The sequence below is a fragment of the Narcine bancroftii genome, chromosome 5 (genome assembly GCF_036971445.1).
Source record: "Narcine bancroftii isolate sNarBan1 chromosome 5, sNarBan1.hap1, whole genome shotgun sequence".
Taxonomy (NCBI): domain Eukaryota; kingdom Metazoa; phylum Chordata; class Chondrichthyes; order Torpediniformes; family Narcinidae; genus Narcine; species Narcine bancroftii.
Window position 1 is genome coordinate 186,434,627 of NC_091473.1, and position 24,648 is coordinate 186,459,274.

At 42.6% G+C, this 24,648-nt stretch overlaps 1 protein-coding gene and 1 long non-coding RNA gene across 4 annotated transcripts in view; one reads left to right on the forward strand and one right to left on the reverse strand.

Moving 5' to 3' along the window:
* Nucleotides 1-15: 15 nt before the first annotated feature.
* LOC138764358 (uncharacterized) lies at nt 16-22,898 on the forward strand. The gene is made up of 3 exons (XR_011358127.1): nt 16-108; nt 12,359-12,509; nt 22,616-22,898. It is a non-coding gene; the product is annotated as an uncharacterized lncRNA (long non-coding RNA).
* The window catches only part of LOC138764357 (transcription factor 12-like), a 117,928-nt gene continuing 113,151 nt past the window's right edge, over nt 19,872-24,648 (reverse strand). For all 3 annotated transcript variants that reach the window (XM_069940180.1, XM_069940179.1, XM_069940181.1), the window contains one exon: nt 19,872-21,727. The gene's annotated coding sequence lies outside the window, so the exon portion shown is untranslated. The remainder of the gene's footprint in view (nt 21,728-24,648) is intronic.

Below are 24,648 nucleotides of genomic sequence, written 5' to 3' on the forward strand. Positions count from 1 at the left end.
AGATCGGAGGCCCCGCCCAGCCCTGCGCTCGTCATCGGGCACGGTCGCAGGTGAGCTCGGCGTTGACGAGGATGAGGATGGTCGTAAGATTTGATATAATAAAAAAAGGTAAATAAAACTATGCTGGAGAAACTTAGCAGGTACTTTACGTTGCAAAGGTAACACAACCAACGTTTTGAGCAGGAGCCCTTCATCATGACCCATCGAGGCCCTTGATATGGTTCTGACCTGTATATTCCTACCAAAAAAAACTCAATACCTCATAACACTCTATTTTTCTTTTATCCACACGATCCAGTCCTCATGCAGGGCTCAGCAGTGGAGAAAGTCAGGAACTTCAAATTCCTGGGGTGGGATGGGGTGGGGGGGGAGGGTGGTGGACATCTCAGAGGATCAGTCCTGGAGCCTCCAGGTCAAAGCAGTCACACTTGGTGAGGAGATTTGGTATGCCACCAAAGACTCTGGGAAAACTTATACAGGTGTGCCGTGGTGAACATTCTGGCTGGTTGCATCTCTGTCTGGTCCGGAGGTGCCAATGCTCAGGACAGCAATGAGCTCCAGAGGGTTGTTAACTCGGCCTGCCACATCACAGGGTCTAAACTGTTGAGGACATCTACAAGAAAAGGCGTCTTAAGAAAGTAGCCTCTATCCTCAAGGACCCCTCACCACCTCTGCTACCATTGGGGACAAAAGGAGCCTGAAGATGAGCACTCAGTGGGACAAGGACAGCTTCTTCCCCTCTGCCATCAGATTCCTGAATGAACAATGAACCAGAGACACTGCCTCACTTTGACATTTTCTTGCACTACTTTTATTTATTTAGTAAGGTCATTTATGTAAATATGATGCTGCCACAAAACAATGAATTTCGTGTCATGTTCATGACAATAAATTCTGATACTGCATCTCTTAAATGTCCCTGATGTTCCAGCCTCCACTATCATCCCTGGCAAAGCATTCCAGGCATCCACAACTTTGTGTTTAAAAATTTTCCCCTGAAATCTCTAAATTTTCTTCCCTTCACTTTACACAGATGTCCACTGGTGTTTGCTACTCCTGCCCTGAGGAGAAGGTGCTTATCTTGTATTAAGTTAAGTCACCACTCATCCTCCTTCGATCCAAAGAGAAAAGTCCTAGCTCTGTTGACCTTGCCTCCTAAAACATTTTCTATTCCAGCAATCATAAATCTCTGTGCGCTCTCCATAGCTTCCACAATGATGTGACCTGAACTGAACACAATATTCTAAAAGTGGTCTCACCAAGAGATTTGTAGAGCTGCAATATGACCTCTCAAATCTTGAACTCAATCCAAGGGCCTAATGAATCCTAGCATCCCATAGGACTTCTTAACTATCCTAACAACCTGTGTGGAAACCTTGAGAGATGTATGGATTTGGACCTCAAGTCCCTCTGTAACTCCACACTGTTAAATATCTGACCATTAATCCTGTACTCAGCCTTTAGGTTTGACATTCCAAAATGCATCACCTCACACCATATTCAGATTGCATTCCATCTGCCACTTTTCTGCCCAACTCTACATCCTGTCTATATCTTTTGTTAACTACAACAACCTTCCACACTATCCGCAATTCCTTCAACCTTTGTGTCATTACCATATAACCATATAACAGTTTATGGCATGGAAACAGGCCATCTGCAAACTTACACTTCTTCATCTAGGTCATTTATAAAAATCACAAAGACCAGCACAGAGAAAAGCCCTTTGTTTCACTAAGGTTGTGCCAACCTCATCCCATTGGGTTCTCATCTTCTATGCCTTGGTCATTGAATGACTTGCCATGGGTCATAAAGAAATGCTGCATGCAAACTAGCCCTTCAGCCCATCAAGTCTGTGGTGACCACCAACCAGCCATTTGCACTAGTTCAAAGTTACTTTTATTGTCACATATACATGATACACCAAGTTTTGCCTGCTGTAAAACAAAGAATCACCGTGAGCATTGCCTGGCGCCCCTAACAATAGGAGAAAAAGGTGCAAAATCCTCCATTAAATACCTTTTTTTCACTCTCACAATATTCTTATTACTCCCCCTCCCCTCAGATTCTATCCCTAATCCACAGACTTGAAAACCCCTGGGAACAGGATCTACAGCTTTTAATTTCTGAAGAAATTTGGAATATAATTTTCAAATTGGTTAATACTTTTTCTTTATGTGGCCACCACTCTCTCCTACAATTTAAACTAGTCCATGGCGCTCACATGTCCAAAGTCAAACTATCTTGTTTTTATGTAGGTGTATCTCCTTGTTGTGATAAATGCAACAATGGAGATGCTTCATTATTTCATATGTTCTGGATATGTCAGAGTCTTGAGAAATATCGGAACAAAGTATTTAAAACTTTCTCTGCACTTATGAAGTTAATTTTAAACCTAATCCTTGAACTGCTTTATTTGGATTTGTTGGAGAGAGTGTCATTAACTTTAACAGCATCAGAGCTGCATGCATTAGCTTTATTTCTCTTATACCTAGGTGAGCAGTGTTGCTCAGATGGAAGGACGTTACCCCACCTAATCATCCTCAATGTGACGTCATGACATGTTTAAATTTAAAGAAGATTAAATGCTCAATTTCCAATTTAAATTCAGATTTTCAAACACTGTGGGGACTGCTGAGGAGTCCCTCTCCCTGCCATGATAGACATTTATAACAGCCATCATGAAGGACTCCACACACCTCTCCTGCAATCTGTTCTCACTCCTGCCATCCGGGAAAATGTACCAAAGCATTAGGGCCCTCACGACCAGATTATGAGACAGTTTTTTCCCCCAAGCCGTGAGGCTTCTGAACTCCGGGAACACAGGGCTAGTATATGTCACATGATATTTAATGAGTAATATGTTATTTATAAATTGTTTCTGAGGTAATTTATCCATGTAACTAACCAGCTCCATGATCCAGAGAAATACTATCTCATTTTCACTGTACACTGCAAGGTTTATGGTATAAACGACAAATAAACGCAACTTGACTTGACCCTTCTTTACTTTTATAATCTTTGATTTGTTATAAAGGTAGAAATGTTGACTAATGAGGTCATTTATCACTTTGATAAGAATTCTGTCCTTTTTTTGGCCAAACAGCTTCTTTCTTGGTAGTGGGTTTAGATTTTCTTTTTTTTTAAACTAATAAAATAATAAATGTGGGGTATCTTGGATGAAATTATATGATTTAAGTGTAATGCACTGGGTGGGTCACGTCTCCAGAATGGAGGACCATCGCCTTCCCAAGATCGTGTTATATGGCGAGCTCTCCACTGGCCACCGTGACAGAGGTGCACCAAAGAAGAGGTACAAGGACTGCCTAAAGAAATCTCTTGGTGCCTGCCACATTGACCACCACCAGTGGGCTGATATCGCCTCAAACCATACATCTTGGCGCCTCACAGTTCGGCGGGCAGCAACCTCCTTTGAAGAAGACCGCAGAGCCCACCTCACTGACAAAAGACAAAGGAGGAAAAACCCAACCCCCAACCAACCAATTTTCCCCTGCAACCGCTGCAACCGTGTCTGCCTGTCCCACATCGGACTTGTCAGCCACAAAAGAGCCTGCAGCTGACGTGGACATTTACCCCCTCCATAAATCTTCGTCCGCGAAGCCAAGCCAAAGAAAGAAAGAAGATCTTTTTGACTTTTAACATAAATCTTTGTAATTTTGGATGTGAAATTTCAATGTTAATAAAAGTACTGGATAAAAGAAAAATAGAGGGTTATGCGATAGGAGGGTTTTTTTTGGTAGGAATATATAGGTTGGCACAACATAGAGGGCCAACGGGCCTGTACTGTGCTGTTTTGTTCTATATTCACTACCCCCCCCCCCCCAAAGGTTCCACCATTCACTTCCACATTTGGGTTAGTTTTTAACCAGGAATGATTTAAAAATTCACACTGACTGCAGCAATAAAATTTGACTTTCCTTCACTTAGAATTTGTATGAGCTTGCAGACTCCACAAGGTTGTTAAGCCAGTTGCTATTTTAAGAAGAAAAACTGAATATCTAGGTGGAGCCTGACAACAATATCACTCAAAATATCTACAAAGTTGGGACACAGTGAGATTAGCAAATAATTAAACTACACTGAAAAGGAAACACCCACTCGCTACCTTCCTGTAGTTAAGAAACCATCTATTGCCAAATCACAAGACTCATGTTCACCAACAAGAACTACAGGTATTTTAAGAGTTGGTCAATGTATACTCTCAGTTGCTTAATCCACTGTTCAAGTGTAATTCTGTTCCAATATGAAAGACTTGCATTCTATTACCATCTTTCATATCCATTCCAGGATACAGTAAAACTCCTAGAATCTGGAATTGAAGCATCCGGCAGCCTCAAGCAGCCGGCAAAAAAAATCAAGGAAAATAAGTTTTAAAAAATAAAAATGTAGAATAAAATAATAGGTAAAATGTATGTAAGTTTGATATTGTAAAAGTGATTTTTTTCCTTAAGTAACAGATAAATCTTTGGTGAAGATGGGAGCAAATGTTCACCCAGTGGAGTGCCTTGGTCGTGGTTTGCTCATAGCAACTATTTGATAAAATGGTGTCACCCAGGATGAAGCGCTGGCTGATGCCACTCTCTAAGTGTCTCCTTATTGGGGGTATCGACTTTTACATAATATCGACTGTTACAGGGGTATGTATGATGGACCAAGCCACATTCCCATCCCTTTGCAGTTTCTTATGATCTTGGGGCGAGCTGTTCCTGTACTGCTCAGTGATTCACCTCAAAGAATGTAAAGCCATCTACTCTCTCAGCGGTGTGATGTGGTCCTGGGTGTGAGCTTCGCCCTTCCTCCAGATGTCTATAACCAGCTCTTTGGTCTTGCTGACATTAAGGGGATTATTGTATTTTTAATTTTTTTTTAAATTTAGGCATACAGCATGGTAACAGGCCCTTTCAGCCCACGAGCCCATGCTGCCCAATTAAACCCATTTGACCTACAAGAGTCGAGAGGTCATGTTGCAACTACAAATCTTTTGCAACAAAATGTGCATGTGTAAGAGTAAAAACATGTATAACGTTTTTCATGTCTTGCAACTCTCAAATATCTGAAGTTTATCATATGTGGCTCTTACGTTGAGCAAGTTTGGCATCCTCTGCAATTGAACTACGACCCAATACATTTTTGAAAGGTAGGAGTTAACCGGAGCACCCAGAGGAAACCCACAAAGACACGAGGAGAATGTACAAACTCCTTAAAGACTGCGTTGGATTCAAACCCTGGTCAGTAGCACTATAACAGCCTTGCGCTAACTGTGCCATCGTCCCAGCACAAGTTACAAGTCCCTCTATCTCTCTTCTGTACTCTGTTTCATTGCCTATGGTGGAGGTGTCACCCACACATTGATAGATGGAGTTGGACTTGCAGTCATGGGTGTACAGGAAATACAGAAGAGGATTGAATACCTGGCGCAGTATTGAGGATGATTGAGGAAGAGGTGCCGTCACAAATCCTGATGGATTGCAGCCTGTGGGATCCTTGCCTTTCTAAGGATCCAATTGCAAAGATGGGTGCTGAGACCAGGGTTATGTAGCCTGGGAGTTAGAACCATCTGCCATGCAACAAAAGGCGAAAGCCCTGACATAATGACAAAGTCAAGCAAGGCAGAAGGAAGTTCAGTACTTTCATTGATGCTTGGCAGAGTCCTAATGAGAATCTGCAGTATCTACATCAAGGCAACCCTTGAGGCCACCAAAAGTCCAGGTCTAAGACCTTAAGGTGAGCCAGAAAGCATAATGGCTCTGTCTGGAAAATGTTCCAAGAGCAGCTGTGTTAAAGTATGTTACTCGCATATATTGGCCATGACCTGTGTGAGTTGATTAGGTCTGCTTTGATTTGTAAGGATTTTATATTGTTCATCATGATATACACAGTAAATGCTGAGGAACTCAGCTGGTCTCAGAGCATTCAGAGGTGGTAAAGATATTCAGTGCCCTTCCTAACATTTTGAACTTTTTTTCTTTCAACTCTGGACCTCATTTCAACTACAGATTCCAAAGGTGATCAAAATCTTAGAAGCAAGCCTTGCTCTCTTAAACCTGCACCAATAAAGCAATTAAACACCTGAGTTCTCACAAACACCTGTGAGAACATCGACTTCTCCAGTTTCCATTTACCCACCCCCATCATCGTCCTCCTGCCTCCTTTCCTCCAATTCTCTCGCTCTCTCCCCTTTTCCCTCTGTCTCCTTTAACAGACCCAAAATCAATTCTCACCTTTCCTCTTGTACCTAATTATAACTTTTGTTTAGTTGGTCTGGAATCCTCCCCCTCCCATTCTTCCCCCTTTCTCTCCTAGTCTTTACTCAGCTGCCTGTCTGCTTTTTTGCTCAAATCTTGAAGAGGGGCTCAAGCCCAAAGTGTCGGTAATATATCTTTACCTCCACTGGATGCTGTGAGACCTGCTTCATTCCTCCAGCATTTACTGTGTTTTTACTCCAATCACTCAATTGTTCGACATGAAAACCAGTACCGTTGACAAAAGTTTTAGTCATCTCTCCCAATATCTCTGGAAGTGACTTGTTTGATAACTTACTTTGGGATATTGTCTGGTTGCAGGTGCCATGTAACTGGAATTTGTTGTAATAATAACTTCCTTACTCATGCAATTTTCATGCTGTTGAACAGCTCCACAAGCTGGTGGTGAGTTGCACTGCAATTCTTCGAATAGTCTTTGATGCCTTCTGCTGATCTAAAACCTCAGGTATAAAACCCATCTTTAATAAACTGTAAATTTATTCCTTTCTCAAGTTTCAGGCATGAACATACAATAAAGACGCAGTGAATAATACCTGTAGTATTGGCCTTTTCAGAAATCAATAGTGGGAAGTTATTTTTGAAGTGGTAAAACAATTTCTCCCAGTTTACAGAATACAATTGCATTGCAGTTAAATTGTGGGTCTAGCTGCTGAACTGTGGATCAGCGATCCACAGGTTTAAGTTTGATTCACACCAGAGCAGCTGAGTAAATTTGAAATCAAGTAATTAATTCAACGTAGATGTAAAGATCATCTCAGTAACAAACTATGAAACTACCAGGTTGTCATGAAAATCCGTCTTTATCATCCATGTCTAATTAAGGAAGTTACTGTACATAAGCGTGTAATAGTTGACCCCGTGTAAAAGTTGACCCCCCTATTTTTGTCCCCATCCAAGCTCCTGACAGCCATCCCTCACCCATGCCCCGACCGCCTGCACATCCGAACTCCCAACACCCTGACTGCAGCCTGGGTGCCGGCCGTTCCCCTGAGCCTCTGATGCCCCGACCATCGTCCATCACCTCGGCCCCACACATCCAAGCTCCCGACACCCTGGATGCCCACCTAGCCAAGCTCCCGACACCCAGAACGCGGACATACCACCTGGACAACAAAATTCGACTATAACACTCATAAATATGGTAAGGATGTATAAAATTTAGAAAGGCATAGAGTATTCCCACATTTGTGGTAGGCAAGAGGACTGGGAATTTTTTAGAAATAGCAAGTTGCCAAACTAGATCCAAATTTCCTTTCAGGACACCCCAAAGCACCTGCAATGTAAGAAATCGAATTGCTGGAAGAAGCATCTCTTATACAGCAACATAACGGAAACTTTTAAAACCTCCAGATGCTCGAAATGGAAATAAAATGGAAAATGCTGAAAACACTCATCAGGCCAGAAACATCCATGGAAAAAGAAACAAGAGTTATAGTTCATGTTTGATACCCATAATCAGAAATTGGGAAGAGAAAAAAAACAATTACCCCTGAAACTACTTTTAATAATAGCCTATTTCTGTTCCTATTAAGCCCATCGAGTCTGCCCCACCATTTAATCCTGAGCTGATCCATTTCCCCACACAGCTGCATGCCCGACTTTCTCCCCATAACTTTGATGCCCTGGCTAATCAAGGACCACCTGTGACAACAAATTCAACAGATTAACCACCCTCTGGCTGAAGAAATTCCTCTGCATTCTCTGTTCAAAGCAGATCCCCTTCTATCCTGAAGTTATGTCTTCCTGTCCTCAACTCTCCCACTACAGGAAACCTTTCAATATTTACTCTATCCATGCCTTTCAACATTTGAAATGTTTCAATGATATCCCTTCTCATTCTCTTAACTACCAATGAATAGAGCCCGAGCTATTAAACGCTCCTCCCAGAATCATTCCTCCAGAACCCTCTGAACCTGCTCCAACTTTAGCCCATCCTCTCTTAAATGAGGAGCTCAAAACTGCTTACAATGCTCCAAATGAGGTTTCACCGGTGCCTCAACATCATCACATCCCTGCTTTTGTATTCTATTCCTCTTGAAATAAATGCCGGCATTGCATTTGCTTTCTTCAAGACCGACGCAACATGCAAGTTTACCTTTAGGTTCTCCTCCACAGAGACATCCAGGTCCCTTTGCATCTGGGTATCTTCAATTTTCTCCCCATTTAGAAAATAGTCTGCCTGTTTATTTTTTCCTACCAAAGTGCATGAGCATACACTTTCTGACATTGTATTTCATTTATAGTAAGTTTTGACCCAGAACACAGAGAAAACCTCTCTCCTTCCAATGGAAACATCTCATCTAGAGCCCAGCACTTCCTTAGGGCTGAATTTATCAGTTCATTGCCCCCAGTAATAATTTCAATACAACATTCGAAGTGTAGGTGGAAGGACAGACCAATGTAGGACATACACGGTAAATGGTAGGGCATTGAGGCGTGTGGTAGGATAGAGACATCTGGGAATACAATTACATAATTCCCTGAAAGTTGTGTCACAGGTTAAATATTAATGGAATACATAACCAAATTAAAAGGAAGAAACTACTAAACTTAAATGAATAAATGTATTCCATTAGAAAAAATAACATATAGGTTAAGAAACAATATTGAAATATTCGAACAAGTATAGGAGCCTTACATTAAATACAATAGCGAAAACCTACCGGGGACAAACATTAACTAAGTTGATGGAAGGAGAAGGAAAGAAAAGAATGGACTCAGTAGAATTTCTGGTGTATTTTTGTTGAATGACAACATTGTCTGACTGGCTTAATGCAACCTAGATTGTATATCTAAAATGGATGAGAGGGGGGGGGGGGTGGGGGGGTGGCTTGGGAGGAGGGGGGGGAGAAAAAGTCACTGTATATGTGTGAAAAAGAAATAGTGTATATCATGGCTAATGTGATTTATGGTGTGAAAAATAAAAAATTTTAAAAAAAAAAGTGGTGTCACAGGTAGATAAGGTTGTATAGAGAGCTTTTGGCATATCGGCCTTAATAAATCAAAGTATTGAGTACAGGAGTTGTTATGGTGAAGTTATATAAGACATTAGTGAGGCCAAATTTGGAGTATTGTGCGCAGTTTTGGTCACCTTAACTGCAGGAATGATATCAATAAGATCGAAGGAGTACAGAGATTTATTAGGATGTTGTCAAGACTTTTCAGGAACTGAATTACAGGGAAAGGATAAACAGGTTAGGACTTTATTCCTGTAGCACAGAAGAATGAGGGGAGATTTGATAGAAGTATTTTCGGCTTTTTCCACTGAGGGTGGGTGAGGTACAAACCAGAGGATGTGGGTTAAGGGTGAAAGGGGAAAAGTTTAGGGTGAACTTCTTCACACAGAGTGGGGGGAGTGTTGAACGAGCTGCTAGCTGAATGCAGGCTCAATTTTCACGTAAGAAAAATTTGGACAGGTACATGGATGGAAGGGGTATGGAGGACTATGAACAGGGTGCAGGTTAGTGGGACTAGGCAGAGACTAGAAGGGCCAAAGGGTCTGTGTTCTGTGCTATGTTATATAGTTCTAGGTGTCATCAGAGGCAGGATTTTCTTTCTACAAACAACAAAAAGAAAATGACAATTATATATATCTTGCACAACTTCATGTCAAGGCCTTTTCAATCCAATAAAATACTTTTTAAAAGCATAAAATGGAAATATTATAGTAGTTTACATACAAGTCTTCATAAAAACAACATGCAGACAATCATTTATTTTAGTGAGATTGATACCTGTAGCAGTAAATATTAACTCAGGCTCACGGGAGACTTGCTATTTTATATTCTCTGAGAGAAGATGGTCTCACAGTGAGTGATACTCCTGTAAAAAGAAGTATCAGTTGAGATAGCTTCAAGACTTGCTTTTCATTTTAACAATGCAGCATGGTAGAAGGCCATGAAATCAGTGGCACCCAATTAACCTCTCAACCACAAGGTTTTGGAATGGGAGGAAATTGGAGCACCTGGAGGAAACTCATGTAGGTCCTTACAGACGGGTTTGAAACCTGGTCACTGTAATCTTTTTTTTTCTTTTTTTCTTTTGGCTTGGCTTCGCGGATGAAGATTTATGGAGGGGGTAAAAAGTCCATGTCAGCTGCAGGCTCGTTTGTGGCTGACAAGTCCGATGCGGGACAGGCAGACACGGTTGCAGCGGCTGCAGGGGAAAATTGGTTGGTTGGGGTTGGGTGTTGGATTTTTCCTCCTTTGCCTTTTGTCAGTGAGGTGGGCTCTGTGGTCTTCTTCAAAGGAGGTTGCTGCCCGCCAAACTGTGAGGCGCCAAGATGCACGGTTTGAGGCGATATCAGCCCACTGGTGGTGGTCAATGTGGCAGGCACCAAGAGATTTCTTTAGGCAGTCCTTGTACCTTTTCTTTGGTGCACCTCTGTCACGGTGGCCAGTGGAGAGCTCGCCATATAACACGATCTTGGGAATACCATTGCACTAACCGTACAGGCCAAGACAGAAGTGAGAAGGAACTGCTTCTCCCAGAGTGGTGAATCTGTGGAAATCTCTACCCAAGAAATCAGTAGAGGCTGCCTTGTTAAATACATTTAAGACACGGATAGAATTTTGTCTAGCAAGGGAATTAAGGGTCATGGGGAAGTGTAGCCAAGTCCACAAACACATCAGCCATGATCTTATTGAATGGCCAAGGAGGCTCGATGTGCCAAATGGCCTCCTGTTCCTATTTCTTTTTGGGGTTTTTTAAGCTCTGGTTACAACTTCAGGATTGAAGGATGCCCGTTTAAAACAGAGCTGAGGAGGACTTTCTTCAGTCAGAAAGTGGTGAACCTCTGGAATTTGCTGCTACAGCAGCTGTGGAGGCCAGGTCATTGGGTGTATTTAAGGCCGAGATTGATAGGTATCTGAATAGTCAGGGTATCAAAGGTTATGGGGAGAAGGTAGGAGAATGGGACTGTGTGGGAGAATGCATCAGCTCAAGATGGAATGGCAGGGCAGACTCGACAGGCCGAATGGCCAATTTCTGCTCTTCCATCTTATGGTATTATCTTGAAGAATTTTTGAATTGGTTCAAAAAATGTACTCATGATTAGTTTTATAAAATCTCTTTTATTGCCATTGTAAGAATACAAAATTTTCCTTAAAACTGTAAGACACAGATTCTAATATTTCAAAATCATTTCCCTTCTTGAGTGAACACGCATGATCACTGAGAAAAATCCTGTGGCAAACAGGTCGATCCCAGGCTCCAGTGGGGCAGAGCTGAGATGTGACAACAGTGTTATCACACTTTTGCCTGTTACTAACGCACAGTGGCGAGATGTACAAACTCGACTATACCTCTCCAATCGTCAGACTGTACACTACTTTGGATATACAGTAAACCTGTGATGTGTGGTCACCCTTGAAATGATCTCTGCTTATAACACCCCCTTCCTTCTCATTAGAAGCTCAAATCGTAATGCTTAAGGCTAAGTCACAAATAGCTTCCTTTCAAGCAAAATAAAATTCCACTTGATTTACACCCTATTTTTAATACGAAAGCAGAACTATATAATTTTTGAAATTCCTAAAATGAGACTTCCTACGCTTTTTTCCCACTAATTTCTATATTTTTAGTTGACAAATAACACCGGACAACGAAGAATTTGCTTCCTGAACACTTTTGGGTGTATTTTATGATTTTGGGCAGCTGATCACGAAGATCACCTTAAAGTTTTCCTATCACGTACCATTTTTTAGATTTTTTTTTAGACATACAGCACGGTAATGGGCCATTTCGGCCCACAAGACCGTGCCGCCCAATTACATCCAATTGACTTATAACACCACCAACACCCCTCCCCCCCCCTACATTTTGAACAGTGGAAGGAAACCGGAGATCCTGGGTAAATCCCACACAGACACGGAGAAAACATACAAACTCCCTAGTCAGCGCGAGATTCGAACCCAGGTCCCAATGACTAGCACTGTAACAGCATTTCACTAACTGCTATGCTAACTGTTCCGCCTCTATATAACCTATTTTTGTGATTTCCTGTCATGTTTTAAGTCTATTTCAAGCATACAAAACCATGTCTTTGAAAATTCATTTTCTCCATTCATACGTAGGCTTCTTCCCTGCCGATCTTGGTGCAGTCAGTGACGTAGATGGTGAAGGTTTCACCAGGACAATGCCACCATGGAAAAGCGGAATCAGGGCAACTGGAATCATCAATGCTGGCCAACTATTGTTGGACACTGACACAAGAGGCATCAGATGGTGAGTAGAAATGAAAATAAGTGGCAAATCATTTTTACGTCAGTTGAACTATTATTATGTGATGAAGCATGCTAAATTCAATAAATTTAACATCCTCCAACTTCCTACCTAATACAGCAAATCTAAAATTATCTTTGTGTTCAGCTTGAAGCTGTCTATCATAATCCCAAGTTTTAATCCAGGAAGCAAACCTTTTGAAAAAAAATTGTTGTCCAGTGTAATCAATGTTAAATTAAGTAATGATCACTGGAGTGCATTTATACCATAGTCACTGGTCTGAGACCACCATGCCAGCCAGTGGTAAGCTTCATCCTGCAGTGTTTTGGCTATCAGGTAAGATGTTATGTGGTGTCAAAATAAAATGCTGCATCTCCTACACAAGAGAGAAATCAGCGGAGGGTGTTGACCCACTTGGGCATCAGGTCTGGAATGTGACTTTGGCAGAAACCACATTGCATCGATTTTAATGCAGCAATATAATGCTTCCCTTAGCTCATTTTGGCTTTTATCTTCTGAGATTCTGTAGGATAAATCAATACAGTAGAAGTCCAAAAATCCAGACAACCCAAGAATCCGGACTTTTCAAGAACCCTCAAACTTTTTAAATTTAGTGGGCTTTTGAGTGCGGACATTCATGCATGGGGCACAGGGGCAACAAGTGACCATGCTTGTTGACTTTATTTTTCTTTAAAACTGCTCGTTTTGATCCATGCTGTATTTGCTAATGAATAAACCATCAAATTTCACCTATTCATCATTTCTTTATTTTTCCTTAAAAATACTGCCCGAGAATCCAGAAAATCTAAAAATCCAGACCGACCCAATCCCCGAGTAGTCCAGATTTTCAGACTTCTATTGTACTATTAAATGTTTGGACCCTCAGCCTTTTATTTTACTCTCTCCTCAAAGTACTCGGCACCAATCCAAATCCACCCAAAATAACTCATGAAATAAATGCGGAGGATTTCAGTGACACTGCATATGAGGACACTTCTTATTCAACCTGATGTTTAAAAATTTGCAAATGAAGAAAAAAATGCTGGTGTTTTAAATCTGTAAAAAGCAAAAGCACTGGAAGCGCTCAGCAAGTTCAGCCAATATTTGTAAAAAGATCTCTCTTTCCACATCTGCTGCGCAATTCCAGGAAATTCTGACTTTATTTTAAAGTTGTGGCATGCTGTAGGCAAGCAGAACATCCCCTCGTCTGGACCTTAGGTGTCTTGTGTAAGTCCTTTCTCGCACACTACATTCATTGCCAATCACCAGTTTGAAGTCAAATTTTACTGAGCTCACCCTGCCACGATTGCCTTCAGTTTTTGTTTTAAGGAGGGGGGAAATTTGGCCTTTCACGGACCATCTCCCCAGTTGTTTTAAAAGTTTATTTTGGCGAATGTCAGACATGATGCCCTCAGCTGCAAGTTAGCCTACGGGGATTCAGAGTTGCAATACCTACCTTAGGCCAGGGTTCTTGAAGGCAATCAGTGCTCCGAGGAACATAGTCAGGGAGCTCTTGGGAAAAATAGGCACAAACTAGTAAAAGGAGAAAGACATCCTTTCCTTTTACTTTATAGCCACCTAAGCCTATGTTCTGAAAATAAGCTGAGGGGTAATTTAATAACCAACCAAATAAATTCTACATATCTCATATGCTCATGTTAATAATTATCTTTAACAACACACAGGAGGAACTCAGCTGGTCTCACAATGTCCATAGGAGGTAAAGATATATTACTGATGTTTTGGGCCTGAGCCTTATCAAGGTATGAGTAAAAGGCAAGCAGGCACCCTAATTAAAGACTACAGTGAGGGGGGGGGTGGTGGGGAAGAATGGGAGGGGGAGGAGTTCAGATCAACAAACAATAGGTGTTAACTGGACATAAGAGGAAAGGTGAGAATTTATTTTTGCTCTGTGATAGAGAGTTCCAGTAGAACTTTGATTATCCAAAATGGTCGGGACCGGGCCTATTTTGGATTAAAAAAAATTTCCGGAGAACTGGTCAGTTTTAAAAAACAGCCCAGTAGCAACAGCAAATCAATTGTAACCGTGTGTAAACAACAAACAACAAGGTAAGGCTTTTTAAGCATTAAAATAATGTTTAAATCTCACAAAGAAAATACTGCCCACCGCCAACTTCCCCACCGAGGCCCCGCTCGTGCCGGGAGCCCAAGAGTCCCTGCTGCTGCTGGGAGCCCGAGGTCCGCTACAGTCAGCGCCGGGAGCCCGAGGTTCCCACCGCCACCATCAGGAACCTGAGGCCCGCTGCTGCCGTCACCGGGAGCCGAAAGTCCGCTGCTGCTGGTGCCATGAGCCCGAGGTCTGCTGCAGCTGGGACCCCAACGTCCCTGGTCAGTTTGCCTCGGAAAAAAATTTCAGGTAAATGAGGAATTCTGATTTATTTTGGATATCCTCATTTATCCGAAATTAAAAAAAATTTTTTTGGAATAACTAAGGATTTTGGAGAATGATTTCAGATAAATCAGAGTTGTACGAGGACATCAACACAAGGTGGTATCTTAAAAAAGCAGCCTCTATCCTCAATGACCCCACCACCCAGGTCATGCCATCTTCACTCTGCTACCATCAGGGAAAAGCTACAGGAGCCTAAAAACAATCACTCAATTTCACAGGGACAGCTTCTTCCCCTCCTCCATCAGACTCCTCAATAATCAATGAACTAAAGTCTCTGCCTCAACATTACTGTAATTATTATTATATCTTATTTTATTTTTTATAGTAATGTCATAAGGTGGTTATAATATGTAGGTTTGCACTATGATGACACCAAATTTCATGGCTTATTCATGACAATAAATCCTGATTCTGATTCAGAGAGAGAAAAGCTGTTTGCTTATATCTTGACGAAGAGCTCAGGCCCAAAATGTTGTTAATATTATCTTTAGCTCCAATGGATGAGTTCCTCCAGCATTTCAGTGTGGGTTTTTAACTACAATCAGGGTATCTGCCTGTCTTTCTGTAATAATTATCTTTTCCCTGCCTGGTAAATATTAGTGCCCACACCTTTATGTACATCAGTAATTCACTCCATAGCAGCATGCACATCCCCGATACATTGAAATAGTGCTGGTAAAATTTAACAGCAAATTCTTCTCAACTTGAGTGACCACACATAGGCTAGACTGCAGCAGACCCTCAGAGTATCAAGTCCTACCAAGTCACTTTGTACAGCATCAATAAACACCTTCACTAAAAAAAAACTACAATCCTTCTACAGAATATAGTAAAATAAACTTAGAAACTTTTTTGCTCCAAACATTTTTTGTTTTTTTTTTGTAAATATTGAATACCTATGAAGAGTAATATTTTGCAGTTTCAACTTCTTTGTAAGAAAGATTATTATCGTATAAAACCTTAGGAATAGTGAAAAATAAGTTGGATTTCAGCTTTTTTTGCAAATTACACATGCACCACTTCTTTATGATCAGCATCTTCAGAAAATTATCATGGTCCTTGCCTTGCACCCTAAGAAGTTTCCTGAGATGTTGTGGCCATTAATACGGCCTCTTCTTTTCATATTCCAAAATAAAAAGTTGAAGATGTACAGACCATATTTTCTAGTGAAGCAGTAACAGCAAACCACTCGGGACAGGGAAGAGCAAAGCCAGCCCTCTTTATCCCATTAAGAGACTATTCTCTGACTGAAACCAAGGACCTTTGCCCCAAATTTTAACCTGTCTTTTTCAAATACCAGTGCATCTGCTGTGGTTACCGGCAAATTCTTGTTGGACTTCACATCTCTCTTTCATTTTAATTCCAAGTTCAGTCGCTGAGGAGCCAATGTCCTTTTCCTTAGCTAATCATCTTTATTAAGATAAGATATGTCCTTATTCCCTGGGGCCTATAAAGGAATGAATGGGTGTGAAAAGCAGCAGCAAGAGAGATCCCAGGACCCAGGAATTCTACACATGGGAATGCTTGATTGAGTAGAGCCAGAGTTGTAGAATTTTTCATTTGCCAAATAAACATAAGTATTGGGCTCAAAAATGTATCCCCACTCTGCGGCAAAACACAGAAGCATCGGTCGCTGTATTCTGCTTTCCCATCGAGTTCATCGTAGGAGGAGAACAATGAAGTGCATCTAGTGCTACTGACCGGAGACTCACTTCAAGCCATTTTTTTTTCAAACCTGCCAATAACAGGGTCAGAGCAATTTGCATGCCAGGATTTTGTCTGAGAGCAAGTCGAAGGAATGTCTGAAAAGTGTCCAAATTGGTAGCGTGTGAGCAGAAAGGGGAAGTGCTGGTGTTTCTATATGGTTTGTCTTTTTGGGATGGTGACATCATGGCTCAGCTCTTTTGATGCAACGGAACTGATCCTCGAAGACAGTCTGACTGATTTCAACTGGGTGAGGCGACAGGGAGTAAAAACACATGCAGAAATGCTGGAGGAACCCAGCAGGTCTCGCAGCATCCGCAGGAGGTAAAACTATATGACCGACGTTTCGGGCCTGAGCCCTTCCTCAAAGTACGAGTAAAAAGACAGAGGAAGGGCTCAGGCCCGAAATGTCGGTCATATAGCTTTACCTCCTGCAGATGCTACAAGACCGGCGGAGTTCCAAGATTCAATGTTCCCTTACCATCATGTAATAAAGACAGTGCAATATTACATGGAATTTGTTTCCGTCTGCCATGAGGCAGACAGATTTGCCATCAGCAGAAATTGCCTGAAGCCTCTCTTACAGTCAGAGAAAGAGAAGCAAAAGAGAGTCCCCGAGCATCCATGGATTCGCCTTCAGTGTTCCCACAGCCACGCAGAGTCCAGACCAAACCATCAGCATTTCTGTGCTTTACTACAGTCACAGCGTTCGCAGTCTTATCGTGTTTCATTCACGGGCACAGGTTGTGTTCAGGAGTGGGAGAGGGAAAAAAAGATCAGGCAGGGCTGTACCTTCTGAAATGGATGCATGGTTTATGTACATGGACAGAGGAATCACTTTGTCTGTGAGGTATGTGGCCAGTGTTAAATTTCACCAGTTATTCAGGAAAACCAGTGAGTGGAGGGAAGAATCCTGATCACATGCACCCCAGCAAGAGAACATCTTTAGAAGAATTCTAATCTCAATTGTGGATAAACAGGAGAAATTCCCGGAGCAGATTAAAGTAAATTTAAATTCAGACATTTAAATAGTAACAGGCCATTTCAGCCCACGAGCTCGTGCAGCCCAATTACACCCAACTGACCTACAACCCCTGCTAAGTTTTGACTGGTGGGAGAAAACCGGAGCACCCGGAGGAAACCCAAGCAGACACAGGGAGAACATATGAAGTCCTTACAGACAATACGGGATTCGAACCCTGGTCCCGAAGCAGTGCGCTAACCGCTACGCTAGCTAAAAACATAAAATTATAAAGTACTTTGATAAAGAAAATTAGCTTCCTTTGGCAAGAGTGTATTTAATTCTAAAGTGATTGGCAAACGAAGAAATTGATTAAACAGGATCCGAAAGCATTCTCCGAAAGGATGGTAGAATGAGGAGAATTGGATTAATACTTGAAGGGAAAATTGTATCAGGGTAATGGGAAAAGGCACAGGGGTGGGGGATGAAGGTCACCATTCTGGCCTTGCTCAAAAACTAAAAGTTCTTTCTGAAATTTAGCCCATTTGAACTGAGTCCTGCTACAATCATTGTTCCTTCTGATCATAAAAGAAAAATAACTCCTTCCATAAATTTCAATTTGACTTCCAGAAAGAGGGGCACCTCATCACAAACCAAAGTAAAAACCTTAAATGATCGAATTGAAATCCAAAGTACAATCAGGGATTCAAACAAATGAGCTTGGGTAATAATATAACCCAACATAACAGCAGTCAGAATATTATTGCTCAGCATTTAGGGTTCAAAGGTAACACTCACAACCCAATTTAAAAAAAGCATACAAAGACCCCTTCCACCTCACCACGGATCAACACGTTCTCCTCTGAAATGTATCCTCATATTTATGGTGGAGACTGGAGAACAAGGAGTTGATTTGGACTCTCTATAATCCATTCTCAGCCTTGAATCAGAATGAAAAATGATAATTATATTCCTATCATTCGGCTCTTGCACACAGATATCACAGAGTTTTTTAAAAATGGCAGTACGGCCACTGGTGCGGATCCGGAGAGATACAGCACTCCTCCACAGAGTCCAACTGCCCGGTCCTAATGCCGATAGCTCGGTACAGGCTTTGAAGGAGCAGGGGGTGCTTCAATTTAAAATCCTGTGCCCGAGATGGCGGTGCAGCCTCGTTGGGGGGGGGGGGAGTGTGGTTTGCAGACTCTGGGGCAGCAGTGGAACAGTGAAGGGCACCAAAAGTGGGACCAACACCCCCTCCCCCCACCCTACTGAGGAGAAGCCTGGAAGATGACCCCACAGGATGGTGACCACGGTGGCGGACTAGCAAGGAGCTCTGCGGCTGAGGGACCCAGGCACAGGATGCAGCCGACGTGGTCAAAGGACCCACTCAGGCTGCGGGATGCTGGAGGCTGGCTCCTGGGGACCAGGTATTCGAACCAGGATTTGAGAGTGTGCTGAGGGAAGAAGGGTTCCCCGAGGGCCTCAGGCACTGAAAGCTTCCCGACTGTATTGGGGTTTTGGACTTGGAGCTTGGGTTGCCAATGGATCGAACAGGAGTCTGTGTGGCTGCAGGAGTGCTGGAGGCGAATCCACGGACACTCAGTGTCTCTGAAGGGACTATCTTTTGCTTCTCTCTCTCTTTCTGTAATGGGTGTCTGGCAATACTAATACAAACTCTTTGTCTGCCTTTTTGTGTAATATATTCACATGACAATAAAAGAATCTTGAATAAATCCAGCATGAATGCGGTAAAGGGGTAAAATGGAAGGTATTTATATAATTCCTATAAGATAGAAAAATATCTCAAGGTACTTAACCAACAATATTAAACAAAATCTTACACTAATCCACACTCAAAGAACTAAGAGCATTTGACCTATTTCTGTGATTTTTTTTTTTGCCGGTTGCTTGAGGCTGCCAGATGCTTGAATTCCAGATAACAGAGGTTTTACTGTTATCTCTTTAACCCTCGGGAATTCTGCACCACATTTCAGAGAGGAGGAAAGAGATTTAAGAAGGGAATTCCAGAATATAGGGTCCAAATTGAGGAAAGCATGGCCACTAATGGCGAGTCCAACAAATTTGGGGATGCTTTAAAGGCAGGGGGACATTAAATCATTCAGATATTTTTCCTCAAATTAGGGAATGTAGTGGATTCCACAAGCCATCTTTTGGGAAAGAAATATCGAAGCACAGGCAGAAAAATCCAAAGCAAGAGAAAGTCAAACATATCACATTTGGAATCTATGTTAAATCCCACCCCCCCCCCCACAAAAAAAATCCCTCTTCACACCTCCCATTGCTATTACAGAATGCTATTTTTCTTCCTACTACCTCCCATAGATACATTAAAAGAGATCGTAATACAGTAAAAACCCCCGATATCCGGTGCCTATGGTGCCGGTGCCAGATAAGTGAATTTTCCAGTTGCTTAAGATTGCATGTTACAGGATTGGCGAACTAACAGCCAATTTTAAACTTCTGTATTTCTGACCTACTCCTGCAATTTTTTTTTTTGCCAATTGCTTGAGGCTGCCAGTTGCTTGAATTCCGGATAACAGGGGGTTTTCATTGCATCTCTTTAAACCCTCTCAAGGATTCTGCACAACCTAAAAATTAAATGCAAGGATAGAACTAGAGGGCATAGAGTTAAAGGTGAGATTTGAAAGGCACCTGAGGACATATGAAGGGTGGGAGGGATGTAAACAACCTACAGGCAGGCAGTGTTCAAAAGACACGTAGACAGGTACATGGTGCAGGAAAGGTGCAGAGAGATAAGGGCCAACTGAAGGCTATTTTAAGTCGATAACAGTTAGCATGGACAAAGTAAGGACCAAAGGGTCTGTTTCCAAGCTTTAAAACTCTACAACTCCATAATTCAGAGACACAAAGGCCTTACCGAGTAGCTTTAAAACTCTACAACTCCATAATTCAGAGACACAAAGGCCTGTGAAAGGCATTACTGAGTTAGTGACCCAATAAGCCCGTTTTTAGGAAGATTGACAGACTGGTAATATAAAGGGCACATTGGTGAGGTTAGGATGAAGGAGGTTAAGAACTGACTATTTAGGAACATGCATTCAGTTTATGATTACATCTTTTAGCCTTGAGATCCAGGGTGGTAGATTTAGGGTGGAGATGAGGAGGAACTGCTTTTCCCAGAGGGTGGTGAATCTATGGAATCTTCTTCCCATTGAAGCAGTGGAGGCGACCTCAGTAGATATATTTAAGACAAGGTTGGATAGATTTTTACATAGTAGGGGAATTAAGGGATATGGGGAAAAGGCAGGGAAGTGGAGATGAGCCAATCATCAGATCAGCCACGATCTCATTGAATGGCAGAGCAGGCTCGACGGGCTGGATGGCCAACTCCTGCTCCTATTTCTTATATTGTTATCAAGGTCCACTGACTTGGATGCAACTGTCATTTAGTTCGACAAAGACTGGAATTGAAACCTTTGATCCTCACTCAGATTAAGCCTGCAATTGATTACTTTTTCCATCTCTATTTTTTATCACTGAGCTAACGTGGAATACAATTCCTGGAGGGAGGAACCACATTTGGACTTTGCCACCCCACCAACCCCTTATTCCCTCAGACCCTGCTTTTCCACTTCATCCCACCGGCCCCCCCCCCCCCCCCGCTCCTACTTTTGGCTTATTGTAGAACTACAGTCGGAACCCCTCCTTATCTACCATCCTCTCTCCACCCCTCCCCTCCACCTTCTCCAGCCTTCAATTCTGGAAATTAATCAAGTGCTTAAAAAGAACATTCTTTTTGAACCCCCGGATTAAGACGACAATTTTTTTTTTAAACCTCCGAAAGAGAACATTACTTTTTAAAACAATTTAAAAACGATGATAAATTAAAAAGACATTTCCTCCAACAACTCGCCAGTTGATGAATCCGACTGCAGGCACGTAAATTAGGAAGGTAACAAGGACAACTGTGGGATGTACAGAAACAGTATCCCCAGAGCTCTGCTTTGGATTCCCCCAACATTCACAGAACTGAATCTGGGATGTTCCTTGCTCGGAAGATTTGTGTCTTGTTCCAACGGAATCCTATGCAAAATCCAGTCTGAATGAAAGGGGCAAATTCCTCCTTTAAATTCATGAAGACCACTTGTGATTGCTGCCCTGAAACGAAGGAAAAGAAACATAATATTAATGACGGAGAGAGGGGTTTCAGCAGCAGATGGGTTTTAGGCATTGGTAATGAAAGAAAGGCAGAACAGACGGCATAGCGGTCAGTGCAACACTAGAACAGCGCCAGCAACCTGGGTTCAAATCCACCGCTGCCTTTAAGAAGTTTGTACGTTCTCCCCATGACCTGCTGTTAAATGTGGATTGTGACTTCCCTGCCTGTCTGGAATATTGTGGATTGCAGCTACTCATGTGTCCTGCCTGTCTGAAACTCATTCGGAAGTCATATCACCTGTCAACCAAGGTTGGACTCCAGCCACCCATCGGTGCACACCTTGCCATTGGCATGTTTAAATGACCTTGGGTCATTCTTGGCTCAGCACCCAGATCAGAACTATATATAACATCAACGCATAGCACATTCTTTCTCTCTGCCTCGTAGTCCAAGCCCCGGACACCGCTGGAAGTGTAGCGGGCAAAGTGCACACCATACTTAAGTGCACACCATAAATCAGTTCTTGCAGAAAGCCACACTCCTCTTTGGTACAATGAAAGTCCCCTTCTGTAGCAGTCATATAGTAATCAAGTTTTGTTTGACGTTCTCTCTTGTTCGTCTCCTGCGTGTTCAATAAAGCTACCTGTGATTGTAACACTTATGTCCAGGCTCGTCTCTCTGTGAACCCACTGAACTGATACTCTTCTAAACACACCTGTGTGGGTTTCCTCTGGGTGCTCCAGTTTCCTCCCACCCTTCAAATTGTATGGAGTTCTGGGTTAATTTGGGTGTAATTGGGCAGCTCAGGTTTTAATGGCCGGAATCGACTTATCGCGCTACAAATAAAAAATTTACTTTTTAAAAACTGCCTTTATTCCACATTTTAGATTCAAGAGGGTGCTGAGGGCGAGAAGGGTCCCTGAAGGACCTCAGGGCACTGAAGCCTTCCTGATCACGTAGGACATTTGGATCTGGAGCTGGGGTTGATGATGTGTGTGAGGCTGCAGAGGCTGTGGGAGCCCTGGAGGCGAATCCCCGGACACTCAGTGACTCTGAAGGGACTCTCTTGCTTCGGGTGGTGGGCGACATTACTGGCGATTCTTTGCCTGCGTTATGGCCGGCTGAAGGTAATTTTCTGTAATATATGTTCCGTACTGTTACGTAACAATAAAGGGATCTTGATCTTGATCTGTTCATTACTTGGTAGATTGTGGATTCAAATACGGCACAAAATTAATAATTTTGAAATAAAATACATTTTAAATAACACACCCTGAACCTTACTGAAAGGGTCATTAAAGTTTGACCCTCAGGGGCATAAAAAAATCCCATTGCCTTTATTTTGAAGAAGCAAAAACCACAGTAAAAACATAGAAATACTGGAGGAACTCAGCAGGTCTCGCAGCGTCCACAGGAGGTAAAGACACACAACTGACATTTCAGACCTGAGCCAGTCTTCGAGGAATGAGTGAAACAAGCTGGCAGGCTCCTGAATTTAAAAAAAAACCCTAAAATGCTGGAAGGTCTTGCGGCGTCCATGGGAGGTAATTGCTGCCCTTTCGGGACTGAGCCCTTCCTCAAGGAATAAGCAGAAAAAACAGGAAATCTCAGAGTAGAGACAGTGCTGGCTGGGGAGGTCCAGACCAGTGCATCCGGTGCTCCCGTTGTGGTCTCCTCTACATCGGAGAGACTGGGAGATCGCTTTGTTGAGCACCTCGGCTCTATCCGCTGCAAAGCGTGGATCTCCCTATGGCCGCTCATTTCAATTCCCCGTCCAATTCCCTTGCTGACATGTCTCTCCATACACTGCCAGATTGAGACCACCTGTAAATTGGAGGAACAACACCTCACCTTCCGTCTGTGCACCTTCCTATAGGATGGTATTAATACCGACTTCTCCGCCTTTCGTTACCCCCCCCCAACCACCATTTCTTCCTCCATTGCCTTCCCCCAGCCTTTTCCCCTCTCTCCTTTCACCCAGACAAAATCAATTCAAACCTCTCCCCTTATCATATCCAATTAACACCTTTTTTTGGTCTTCTGAAATGTTCTGTTTATGGCTTAATCTTTGCTTATTCCTTGAGGAAGGGCTCAGGCCCAAAACGTTGACAATATATCTTTACCCTCTACGGCTGAGTTGCTCCAGCATTTTGGTGTGTTTTTACCACTATTACGGAGTCTGCAGACTTTCATGTTTCACTCAAACTCCTGACTTGAAAGGGTAGAAAGGGCAAGGGGAATGAAGTGCCAGTTGATGAAGTAGACAAAGATGATGTGGTCAAACAATAATCATGGCTTTTATAAGCAGAAACTCATGGTACAATAATGAAAGACAATGATTGCATATACAGTTATACCCAAGGGGAGTGTCCTTAACAGTAGAGATAATGCACAGCCAATGTTAGTACAGCAAGGCTCGCCAGAGGGGAGACAGGCAGCTTGGCAAACATTCACCACAGGGAAGATGTTAATTGGATATGGATAGGAGAGAGGGAAGTGGAGAGGGGAGGTTTGGATGTGAAAGCAGAAGTGGGGGAAAGGAGACAGGGAAGAGGGAACTTTATCAAGTTAGGGGAAAGGGGTCATAGCGAAAGATGGAGGGGGGGGGAGGGGGAGGAAATTAATGGAAGCCGGAGAAATTGATGTTAATGCCATCCGGTTGGAGGGTGCCCAGACGTTAGATGAGGTGGTATTCCTCCAATTTTGTGGGAAGCCATGACCATTACATCCTTCAACATCACTAAGACATAGGAATCTGCCCCACCATTTAATCATGAGCTGATCCATTTCCCCACTCAGTCCCATTGCCTGGCCCTCTCCCCATAACCTTTGATGACCTGACTAATCAAGAACCTATCAATTTCAGTCTTAAATACACCCATGACCTGGGCTCCACAACCGCCTGTGGCAACAAATTCCA